The 12,585-nt window shown below is 43.1% G+C and overlaps 2 pseudogenes; both read left to right on the top strand.

The window, feature by feature from the left end:
- Positions 1-1,774: 1,774 nt before the first annotated feature.
- LOC107527371 (POU domain, class 5, transcription factor 1 pseudogene) lies at positions 1,775-2,255 on the top strand (annotated as a pseudogene).
- Positions 2,256-4,958: 2,703 nt separating this feature from the next.
- Positions 4,959-6,657, top strand: LOC107527372 (MKRN2 opposite strand protein pseudogene; annotated as a pseudogene).
- Positions 6,658-12,585: the final 5,928 nt, after the last annotated feature.

A 12,585-nucleotide genomic window follows, 5' to 3' on the forward strand; every position in this document is an offset into this window, starting at 1 on the left:
GGTCTGACTGTCAGCCAGTGACATTGTGAAAGCCTGCCATTCTGAGGCCTCAGGGAAACCTGCCATCTATCACAAAGGCCATTAATGTAGAAAGAAGCAATTCTGCTGCTTACTGATTTAGAAACTGTAACTGAAAAGCATTCAGAGGGAAATGCCTGGAAGCTAGTCTTTTTCCCAGGACAGAACTGTTGCTAGAATGAAACAAGGTGATCATTTCCTCCAGGGTATCACGGCTACTGCTCAATCCCCTTCAGCATGTGAATTGGGATATTGAAATAGCAGGCCAAGTTTACATTAACTATGGTTATACATTGCCACATAGTTTCTCTTATTGTGATTTTTAAAACAATCTTAATTGAATCTTAAGCATAATCACCATTTTGAAAAATAATACAGAAGATTGGAACAAGATGGCAGAGTAAGCAAAAATGTCAAGAAAGGAAAATATTCTTTTATCTCTTCCAAAGACTTGGCTATAATTGCACTCCATTCAAGGCAACCTTGGATACCAAAGTATCTGTTTTGTCACTCATGCTTTAGAGTAATAATAACCCACTTCTATTGGCAAGGAGGCCAGTTCAGACAAGAAGCCTTAAATTTATATCTACAAGAGCCCATCTTCTTGTGAGACAGGCCAGTAAGCCAGGGCAAGTGTAATAGGGAAACAGACAGATTGTTAAACAGCAGCTTGCAGCCACCTAGCAAACCCTATCTTCCCTCAACCAAGGACCCTTGGGAGTAAATGGTTTGTGTTAGGTGGGCCAGGTACAGAAACTCACCAGGGCAGGAAGCCCCAGCTGCTTAGCAAGGGTGGAAACGGAAAAACAAGAGCCTTATCCCCAGGAGAGCCTATCCTCCCCCAGCATATCGCTGGTCATGCACTTTAGACGACCTAAGTGCTTCCTCTCTAAAGATAACATCTAGGCCTCAGTTGTATTTCAGCTCCAGGTCCAGATAAGCATCAAAACCAGACAAGAGGTGCCACGGCTGCCTCAGGACCAGCTACATTGACCAGTGACCCCCTGCCCTGGCATCAATCAGTGGAGTCCACGACCCTGAAAGATCACACCTGGAAAGCTGATGCATATTCTATTGAGACACTCCCCTGAGACCTCCTTAAGATTTCCACCTCCAAGAGAGAAATAAAGAGCCCTCCTTCCACCAAGCCCCTGTTTGGGGCACCGACCTTCCCGTGGTGGGACACCTGGCTTCCGACTTTGCCTTCTCACCCCCACCAGGCATGGAGGCGATGGGCCAGGAGGGCAGGAGCCAGGCTGGGTTGACCCTCAGACCTGGCTGGGCTTCCAGGGCCCTCCCGGCCAGTCTGGAGTCAGGCAGGGGCTTGGACCTGGGCTGAGGTGTGGGGAGTTCCCCCATGCCCCCTGCCTTATGAGTTCTGCGGGGGGATGGCCAACTGTGGACCTCAGGCTGGAGTGGGGCTGGCACCCCAAGGCGGCCTGGAGACCCCTCAGCCAGAGGGCGAGGCGGGAGCCGGGATGGAGAGCAGCTCCCAGGAGGGTCCCCTGAGCCCACCACTGCCCTGCTGGGGGCCATGAAGCCGGCCAAGGAGAAGCTGGAGCTGAACCCCGAGGAGGAGAACATGAGAGCTCTGCAGAAAGGCCTGGAGCAATTCGCCAAGCTCCTGAAGCAGAAGAGGATGGCCCTGGGATACGCCCAGGCCGATGGGGGGCTCTCCCTGGGCGTTCTCTTGGGGAAGGTGTTTAGCCAAACGGCCATCTGCCGCTTCGAGGCTCTGCAGCTCAGCCTGAAGAACATGTGTAAGCTGCGGCCCTGCTGCAGAAGTGGCTGGAGGAAGCTGACAACAGCCAGAACCTGCAGGAGAGATGCAAAGCAGAGACCCTTGTGCAGGCCCGAAAGGGAAAGGGAACGAGTATTGAGGCCCGAGTGAGGGGCAACCTGGAGAACATGCTCCTGCAGTGCCCGAAGCCCAGCCTGCAGCAGATCAGCCACATGGCCCAGCAGCCTGGGCTGGAGAAGGACATGGGCCGGGTGTGGTTCTGCAACCGTCACCAGAAGGGCAAACGATCGAGCAGTGACTGTTCCGAACGAGAGGATTTTGAGGTTTCTGGGCCTCCTTCCTCAGGGGGACCAGTATCCTTTCCTCTGGCACCAGGGCCCCAGGCTGTGCGGGCCCTCGCTTCACTACGCTGTACTCCTCGGTCCCTTTCCCTGAGGGTGAAACCTTTCCCTCTGTGTCTGCCACCACTCTAGGCTCTCCCATGCACTCAAACTGAGCTGCCTGCCTTCCCAGGACAGGGAGAGTGAGGGAAAGAACCCGAGAATTGTCCCAGGGCTTTGGGATTAAGTTCTTCCTTCTCTACAGAATTGGGAGCACAAATGGTGTGGGGGCAGGAATTTGGGGAACTGGTTGGAGGGAAGGTGGAGTTCAATGATGCTCTTGATTTTAATCCCCACATCACCTATCACTTTGATCTTAAATAAAGAAACCTGGGACACAGGAAAGAAAGAAAAAGAAAGAAAGAAAGAAAGAAAGAAAGAAAGAAAGAAAGAAAGAAAGAAAGAAAGAAAGAAAGAAAGAAAGAAAGAAAGAAAGAAAGAAAGAAAGAAAGAAAGAAAGAAAGAAAGAAAGAAAGAAAGAAAGAAAGAAAGAAAGAAAGAAAGAGGAAGGAAGGAAGGAAGGAAGGAAGGAAGGAAGGAAGGAAGGAAGGAAGGAAGGAAGGAAGGAAGGAAGGAAGGAAAGAAGGAAGGAAGGAAAGGGAGGGAGGGAGGGAGGGAGGGAGGGAGAGAGAGAGAGAGAGAGAGAGAGAGAGAAAGAAAGAGAGAAAGAGAGAAAGAGAGAAAGAGAGAAAGAGAGAAAGAGAGAAAGAAAGAAAGAAAGAAAGAAAGAAAGAAAGAAAGAAAGAAAGAAAGAAAGAAAGAAAGAAAGAAAGAAAGAAAGAAAGAAAGAAAGGAAGGAAGGAAGGAAGGAAGGAAGGAAGGAAGGAAGAAAGAAAGAAAGAAAGAAAGAAAGAAAGAAAGAAAGAAAGAAAGAAAGAAAGAAAGAAAAGGAAGGAAGGAAGGAAGGAAGGAAGAAAGAAAGAAAGAAAGAAAGAAAGAAAGAAAGAAAGAAAGAAAGAAAGAAAGAAAGAAAGAAAGAAAGAAAGAAGAAAGAAAGAAAGAAAGAAAGAAAGACCTCAGGACAAAGGACCTTTGGGGAGCACCCCTCCCCCCCCTTACACTGACATTCCCTTTCCCCGCTCCTGGCACAGGCACACATCTCCTAAACTCTAAGGGACCCCACAGACTTGCAGGTAGGTAGCAATGGGCAGTGGCAGCTCATTGCAGGCTAGTGCCCTGAACTTGACCCCAAGGCCTCCTTTTCTCTGACTTTCCAGAGAGCTCCGGCAGCCCAGCCTAGGCCCTCCTGTTGCTTCTTCTACGCTAAGCCCTCTCTTGTTTTACTGTCCCCAGCTTTAACAAATGTTCCCTCACAGTCATCTGGACTTGTGTTGTGAAATTCTTCCTGCATGAAGTCAAGAACCCACACACTACCAGCTGGCCCTGGGCAGATAAGCACGTGAAAAGATGTTCAACATCATTTGCCATTAGGAAAACGCAAATGAAAACCCCAAATGAGATATCACTACACATCTCCTGGAGAGGCTAAAATTGAAAACCATAGGGAACATAGAATGGTGATACATATCATTATACATTTGCCAGAACCTATAGACGGCACAACTCTAAGAGTGAGCACTAACATAAACTACAGACTGATTTTTTTAAAAGGTAGGAAAAAGAGATAGCACATATTTTTTAGGATCAAAAACCCATTGAGAATACTAAATTTGGGAAATGACACAATCAAAATGGATCACTGATAAATTGCCAATGGGAATGAAAAATGGTACAGCCACTCTGTAAAACAGTTTGGCAGTTTCTTAAAAAAGTTAACGGCAATCACATTCCTGAGCATTTATTCCCCCAAAATGAAAACTATGCCCAAACAAAACCTACACATAAAAAACCTGAATATCCCTGTTCATATATTTCTTTGCTCATAAAATAGATTCTTAAAAGTAGAATTGCAAGATCAAGGAGTATGCACATCTTAACTCTTGGTAGTTGTTGTAAATTGACTTTCAAAAATTCAATTGTGATTTATCCTGCTCCCGACATGGCACGACAGCACCTGTTCCCTTATATTCTTACCAACATTGCATACTGTCATGTAAAATTTTGACATCCTAATAGATTTTTTAAAGTATTTTGTTTTAATATGTAATTCTTTGATTATGTGCGAGGATAAGTTTTTCATATATTTATTGGTTATTTGTATTTATTTTCCTATGAATTGTGTTTATTTCCTTTGTCCATTTTTATTGAGTTATTTTCATTAATTTCTAAAAGTTTTTGTACACTGAGGAAATTAATCCTTTGTTATATGTTTTGAAATTTCATCTTTTACCTTTAAAAATGTTTTATACAAAAATTTTTTTGCTTCGTGTTTAGCCTAATTTTTTACCACTTTCTTTTTGGCTTCTGGATTTTGTGTTTTGCCTGGAAGATCCCTCCCACTCTAAAGTTATTCTTCAAAATATATTTTCTTCTAGAATGTTCATGATTTATTTTTCTTTTAATTCACTATTTGACCAACCTGTAATTATTTTGTCAAAAGGACAAAGACTATCTATAGAGTTAATCAAAGGCTATTTATTCGAAGCTTACTATTATAAGGGAGTCACTGCCATCAATTTTATTCCAGTAGAGATTGAAAGGGGGTTAAAAGGAGAATGAATTTTATAGGCTGGAAAGAGAAACTCCTATGACAGTCTGGTGAGTGTCCTTTTAGGGTGGGATTTTCTAATTCTAGTAGGGTGGACTTTTTTAAAGTGAGGAAAGCTTTCTAACTGGCTTTCAAGTACATTTGGCAGTCTTTGACTGGTCCACTATCTGCTGGTATCTAAGTGGCAGCTTTCTTGGCTTGGTAGGGTCATATGGATTTTCCTGTTTCAACTAAAAGAAAATCTGGGATTAAATTTAACCACTGTAGGAAAACATCTGCAGCTTTAGTGTGTTGCAACGCTGCCCCCTCGGCGGGCAGGACATGGGCTCTAGGAAGCTGGAGGAAGCACCTGTTAGCATATCCAACCCATTAACCAATGGATATCAAGAGAAATGTTCATTCCTCCTCAGACCAAGTCAAGGGACATTTCTTAGGGACAATGACGGGAGGTCTGATCTTCACATTGGAATAACCAACACAGATGGAGTCGTATACGATTACACCAAGCACAGCATCCAGCGAGAAGCAGCAGGCTGGGAGCAGACATAAGTATCCCATTATTGTAGCCTGGCATGTTTAGGCTGATAGATCAGTGGGACAAGTACCTGGAGGACTTCTCCACCATGGGGTTCTGGCTGCCTCACAGGTATGAAGAAGATCACAATTGCTATAGTTACACCCTCCAACTGATTAGCTGCAGTCTGACCACAGAAGGCAAAGAGCATCTGGACAAAGATGAGTTCACAGAGAAATTTGTGGTCTCGAGGACCAAGAAGGCTTCCAAATACATCACGCTCTACCAAGCAATAGAAGAATGTGGCTTCTATGTGATTGATGACCCTGATCAAGAGCCAAGCCCTTCTCTGGTAAGTGGTTTGTGCTGAGTACAGAAGGGAGAGAACATTTGGAGTTATTACTTTTAATAGGTACTAGGGACTTCTAAATACATTAAACTGGTTAATTTAAAAAAGTGTTATAGCTATCCTTTAAGCATATTTCAGCTTATTGCAGTGTAAGAATTTACAAAATTAATAAAAATTGCCCCGGGTTTCCAACAAGAGGAAGGAAAGATAATCTGATTCTTTGTTTTGGAGTCTTGCATAAGTAATTCCCTGTTTTAAAAAATGAAATAAAATCCAGCTTTATTTTTTTGCTACATACTTAGTGAACCCAATACCCATTTTCATGCATATTTATCTTTCAGTTTCAATTTTAAATGTCTTTTTCATATACTTACTTTTCAAGTGCATTGGTGTCTATTTCAGAATTGTCTAACTCTGTTCACTTTAGGTGTTTATTCCTCATTGGGAGTACCCATCCTCTTGACCAATGAAAGCAGCATGATGCAAAGTTATGAGATACAATTATTAAAGTTATATTTGAAAGTTTATCCACATATAAAACCTCATACCAGAGTAAATAGTAATTAGGAGACTATGTTTTACAACACTGTCTTCCATCCTTGTACTCTGATATGGAGCCTGGCATACAGGACTCCATATATGTTGTCTGAGTACAGAAATGCTAGTTTGGCAATGGGAACTCGGGACCAGGAGCTGGAAGACCTGGATTCTAGCCCCTGCTTTACTGCAAGCTGGTTGAGGGACTATGATATGTATTAATGGACTGATAGCTGGGAAATAGCCTCCATTATTAGGGTCTATAATTTCTACCCCTCCCTGAAGCTAGAAGTTACCATATGACAAAGTTTTCACCAACAGAATTTGACAGGTGATGTATGCAACTTCCAGATAGAGTCTTAAAATACTGCACATGTGGTCCTTCAATTTCTTCTCTACCTGTGAACTTGAACACAGATATGCCTGTGACCCAGTTTTTTGGAGGGTAAGGTATTCTGTTTTGCTTTGTTTTTTGTACAGCTACATGATTTTTCCAAGTTTAATGATTGACAAATACAATTGTATATATTTAAAGTATAAAGTGCAATGACTTAATATACATGTATATTGTGAACTAACTACCAAGATCAAGATAAATAACACCTCCATCACCTGACATAGTTAACTCTGTGTGTGTGTGTGTGTGTGTGTGTGTGTGTGTGTGTGTGTGTGGTGAGAACACAATCTACTCTCAGTAACTTTCAAGTATACAATACATATTATTAGCTATAGGCCTGTGACCCAGTTTTGACCATACAGACAAAACTAGGCCTGGTGGAAAAACCAGGTGGAACTGGGAATCCTGGCTAACTGTGTGGATCAGAGCAGTCTTCCTACCTGCCCTGGACTGGTACATGAGATAGGAATAAACTTAAGCCATTGTATTGTTGGGTCTGGTGTTGCAGCAGCTGACTAATACACATGGCATGTGGCATTCCACAAAGGAAAGAGTTCTGCAGTCAGAGTTTGGGAAATGAAGGGGTTAGTAACAGGATGCAGGTGTTCCACCTATAAAATTTATTTGAGCCAGGATAAGTGCTTTCTTTTCTCCCATATTGCAACTTGAGGAAGAAAATTGCTCACTTATTGTATTCTCTTACTGAAAGACACATCTGGAATGTGCTGATTTAGATGATTTCCTCTAAATATTGCATAATGCATGGTTAGTGTTTAGTATTCATTCAAAACACCACCAAATTTTAGAGAATCAAGGCTGGCCTTACTCAAGCTACGTCAGCTGGAACATGTTATTTCTAGGGGACAACAGGCAATATCTTTAAACCATAGAGAATGTGAATAATTCTTCCAAAAGCTTTAGATTTTGATATCATTGTTCTGTATTCTCATCAAACAAATGGAAAGATAAAATTTTTACCCACAGAAGAGTCATCTTTATTTTTTATTTTCAAAGGGCTTTAAAAATGTACTGTAACCACAAGTCATTCAGCAACTATTTCCTGAGTGGCTACTGTATGTGAGGCCCTTGAAAAAATACAAGCCTCACTGGGCCAAATGGAAGGTCGGAGTGGACCATCCTGGGGGAGGCATCTGGGAACACCAGCCATGATGACTGGTATTGAACTGGCTCCTCTGGTCACCCACCTGGGATGGGAGGTGTGTGGAGAGGGTCTTCTTGCAAGGCCAGGAGGTTTGGGCACTTTGCACTTAGCCAGCACCATTTCCAAAGATTCAGAAAACGACTGTGGTCCAAAGGATTGAGAAAGCTTTGGGCTGTTTCTGTCATGAGTGGCTAGCTAGTCAGTGGGAAAAGTGTTTCAGAAGACCCAAGTGATTGTTTCTTGACTATTCTAATAGTCAGAACCCTAAAAGTTCTTCTGTCCAGCTCTGGTCTTACATGTCCTCATTGAGACATGCATCTATTGTGATTGGTCATTGGACAGGCCAAAGCAGAGAAGTCTGCTGAGGAACCTACATCAAGACTGCCTGCATGCATGTGCACTATAGGAAGTGTGAAAATATGCCACCACAGATCACACTCTCTTTTGATTTGGTAACATGGTCAGTGCTGTTCATGCAGCAAAGAGATCTGTGTGCTTTAAAAATCCCAATCTGTTGACTCACAAGCCTGGGTTGGGTCTAAAGCAGGTCCCCACCTTTGGGAAAGACATCTCCTCAACCCTTCAATGGTTGCTGAATGCAGGTAGAGGTCATGGTTGGTTATGCCAAATGCCTAACGAAGTTGCTCTGCAGAACCACCCTGAGACTCAGCAGCAGCACTCTTCTGCCTCCTCTGAAGCTGAGCTCACCTGCATGTCACAGCTGGCTGGCCTTAACCCCCCTCCTTTCCTACAGATGTTTAAGAAACAGCAATCAAAAGGTGGAGGAAGGTGAGACTCATCTCCAAGGGTATGTGTGAAGAAATGGCTAGACCAATGAGAAAGCCAGAAAGAGCTGAAGAACGTCAGAAAGGACCAGACAGAGGGGTTCTCACACACTTGGTCAATTGATTGCATTATTTCAGGGTCATCTGAGCCACTCCCCACCTCCAGGTAATGATTTTCCTAAGCCTGGAAAAAGGAAGCATCCTCCCAGCACTGCCAAGACTCAGATGCCATCTCCCTGCTGGGGACTGTCAGCACACATGGCCTCCTCATCTCATGGTGCCACAGGTAAGGGTAGAGGGGCAGGGCTATCCTATTGCCTTAAAACACATCTTGACCCAGTGTACACACACACGCAGATACACATTAAAACAAGTTTTACATGATATTACCCTATGGGTGATTCCCTTTAATAGTTTGCATTGTGTTATTTCATTTTTTAAAATGCTGGTCCAGATCCACTAACTTGATTTTCTGACCTACTAATGGATTAAAACCCACAGTTGGAAAAGTATCATTCTAGGCCAGGGCAGAGAAGGAAGAAAGAAAAGAAAGAGAATCAGAAGAGGGGCTGATTGAGAAAGCTTTGGGCTGTTTCTGTCATGAGTGGCTAGCTAGTCAGTGGGAAAAGTGTTTCAGAAGACCCAAGTGATTGTTTCTTGACTATTCTAATAGTCAGAACCCTGAAAGTTCTTCTGTCCAGCTCTGGTCTTACATGTCCTCATTGAGACATGCATCTATTGTGATTGGTCATTGGACAGGCCAAAGCAGAGAAGTCTGCTGAGAAACCTACATCAAGACTGCCTGCATGCATGTGCACTATAGGAAGTGTGAAAATATGCCACCACATATGGGAAAGGAAGAACAGAGAAAGAAGGTGAGGACCAGTGGAGAAATGTGGTGGGAGGTCACACAGAAGCTTGCCATGATGTCCCTTCAAGAACATATGCTCTATAATAACCACATCCCACTCTGTGTGTGTCCTCAGCACTGTCCTTTCCATTGGACCCTGGGCTACTTGGCAACAGAAACAAAATCATTTGCACTTCTATAAACCCCACAGCTCCTAGCAGAGGAATTCTTAGAATTAGAGAAAACCTTAAAGAACATCCCTTGGTGAAAGTGTTTCATTTCCCAGGGGAGGAAATGGAATCAGTCAGCCAGCCAGCCAAACTGACACTGTTCGCCTCAGTCAGGCCCTGGGCACAGTCAGGATTTGTTTGTGATGGGTCACAAGCCTCAGTTTTTCACATAACAGTGAAGGGAACAATATCTAGGGTAGTGGGTGAGTTAGTCTAACGTGTGCTGGCACACCACAGATCAGCACTGGCCACTTCAGGCAGGCTGCTGTCACTGCCTTCTGGGGAAGATTCGGCTGCCAGTGTCTTCCACTGGACAAAATGCAAATCATCATAGACATGTTAAGAAATGACCTTATAAATAAAAACAGATGCAAATATGCATAGCCCATGGACACAGACAATAGTGTGGTAAAGGCCTGGGGTGAGGTGGGAACTGGATGGAGAGGGGGAATGGGGGACATCTGTAATACTCTCAAAAATAAAGATAAATAAATTAAAAAATAAGTAAAAAATGGAAAGACATGCATACATAAACCAACAAAAAACTAATTTTCACACAGGCCTTAACCAATTTTCATCTTGACTATATCAACATTTTAAGTTGGTGTTCATTTTTGAAAAATAAATGGAATGATTTTTTCTCCCACTGATTTTACCCAGTATTTTGGGAAGACATAACTCTCAGAGGCTCAAGGCTACTCCTAGTCTATGTAGCAAAATAAATGCAAAAGTGATACATAAGATGGATAATATAAATGGGGAAGGTGGGCCAGAAAATTCATGGTGATAAGAACTCGAGAACATTCTCTCTTTCTTCCACAGACCATCTTCGAAATTCAGTTTGCAAATACAAATGTTTTAGGGAACTTAGTTTTAGTGCTTAATGCTTAGATTGGGTTGTTGTTTTGCTTTATAAAAGTTAAATGAATTTATTAATAGCTGAACTTAGTAGGGAGTTTATACTAGTCAGAAAACACTTGTTTGGTAATTAGAGGTTGACAACAAAATCTACGATCAATTATTTTGCTCTAAATGTCTCTTTTCCCTTCTTGCCCACTAGATGGTGGAATGGAGCCACTCTAGATCCTGCTAGTTCAGAGGCAGCTCTTCCTACACAGATTTTAAATGGTCAAACTATATTTTTGTTTTGGTTCCTTCCATATTCTTCTCTCATCTAATGGTAAAGAAAACTGAACATTGCATATGCAAATTTTAGGGCAATTTCTAGTATATTAATAGGGTCATCTTGACTGGGGAGCTGGAGCTGCCTTAAAGAAGCCTCTTGTTTACTGCCTGAGGGTCTGAACCTGGAGCTTTCTCTTCCTTCATAGGAACACTGGACAGTACCACTGTGCCAACACGAATGGAAACATGTGAGCCAGACACTTGCTGGGAGACCTGCCCTGCCCTGCCCTGCCCAAGCATCTCCTACTAGCAGCCTTGTTCTACAGAGGGCAGTCCAACACTGGGTTTCTTAACCATGCTGGAGACCTCTCATCAGCACGTTCCTTATCACTTTGGACAATAACACTGTATCCTAAAAACAGAGTGGGTTAATGGGCTTTGACCTGACATGGTATATCCCACTTCTCTGAGTCTTTTGATTTTTTTCATCCAGTATTAGCCACCATAGTTCTGGCATTTCCACTTTGCTTAATGTGGGTCATGGCTTTTTCCAAGCTTCCAAGGACCAACTAAATACTATCCCCTGGGGCCTTTGCCAAGATATTAAATCTGTCATAGGTCTATTTTCCCCTTTTCCAGTTTTATATTCTGCCCCCCTTATCCAGCACAGTCCCATATATGCTGCCCTGCTTTGCCAGTTCCTGTTGCCCAGTCCTGCAGTTGCTTCAGCATGTAGTCCTTTTCTACGGTTAGCCAGCCCAGCATTTCTCCAGCTGGGCTGCACTGTGACTTAATCCTGGCTATCACTCTGGTGGTTGGGAGCGGAGAGTGGGGGATAAGGAGAGATATGTATTGTCTTAGAAGGCAAAAACCTCTACATCATCAGCCTTTAACAGAAAAGAATGGGTTACTTCTGTAAGTCAACAGGGTTCAGGGAAATATGGAAATTTCAAATTTCAAATGCATTGACCCAGATGACCCATTTTAAGTCTCAGCATTCCCCCAACCCCCACCCCACCAATCAGGACCTTGACCTTGGTGTAGCAGACTTGGTGGGGTTGAGAATTTAACCTTTTCTGGAACTCTGCTAATCCTATAATTTAGTTTTTGGCCCACAGATTTTGTTTGCACTCTGGCTACAGGATATGTGAATCATTTCATATGCTGCCCAAAAGACCCTCTGGCTTCCACACTTGGTCTGATAATTAATCACCCTCAAAGGCAATTAATCACTCTCAGTCTTTCATTATCTTTCTTTAACAATGTTTTTCTTTCATTTTGAATTGATCCCTCCCCCCCACAAATGGCCATTCCAGTTCAAAATTCTTACAATTACTATTTCCTAAAAGTCCTGAGATATTGCACCTCTTGGTGCACTCCCTTCCACAGGCATCCCATTCTAGTTTGCCACTGGTTAAAGTTTAACAATTGCATAGCATTCCAGGGGTTATCAGTGCTCCACTACCACCAGTGATGGGGTTCTCATTACCAGCAGGCTGGCAGGTGACCCAACTTCAAACTTTGATTTTTGAGTCTTTTTCCAGGACCATTTCTTGTACCAACCCTCATTGGTTGAATTTCTTAGGAAACAGATTCTAAGATTTTCATGCAGGGTTTTTATTGGATGGTACTTTAGGAACCAACACCTGAGAGGTTAGGGAGGCAGGATTGGACAGTTGTTACACTGTGATGCAAATGCAACAGAAATCTAGAGCCCACAGCACTTGTACCCTGGTGGAGTTAACCATTATTATTAATCAATTAGTTAACTTTTATTGAGTATCTGCACCATCAGATTTCTGGGCAGGGCTCTGGGATTAGAAAATGACGATAGCCGGACGGCAAGGTCCTCCCTCTCACCAGTGGGCAGACACTAATAGAGGTATAAG

Source organism: Miniopterus natalensis, chromosome 6 (assembly GCF_054644295.1).
Source record: "Miniopterus natalensis isolate mMinNat1 chromosome 6, mMinNat1.hap1, whole genome shotgun sequence".
Classification (NCBI taxonomy): Eukaryota; Metazoa; Chordata; class Mammalia; order Chiroptera; family Miniopteridae; genus Miniopterus; species Miniopterus natalensis.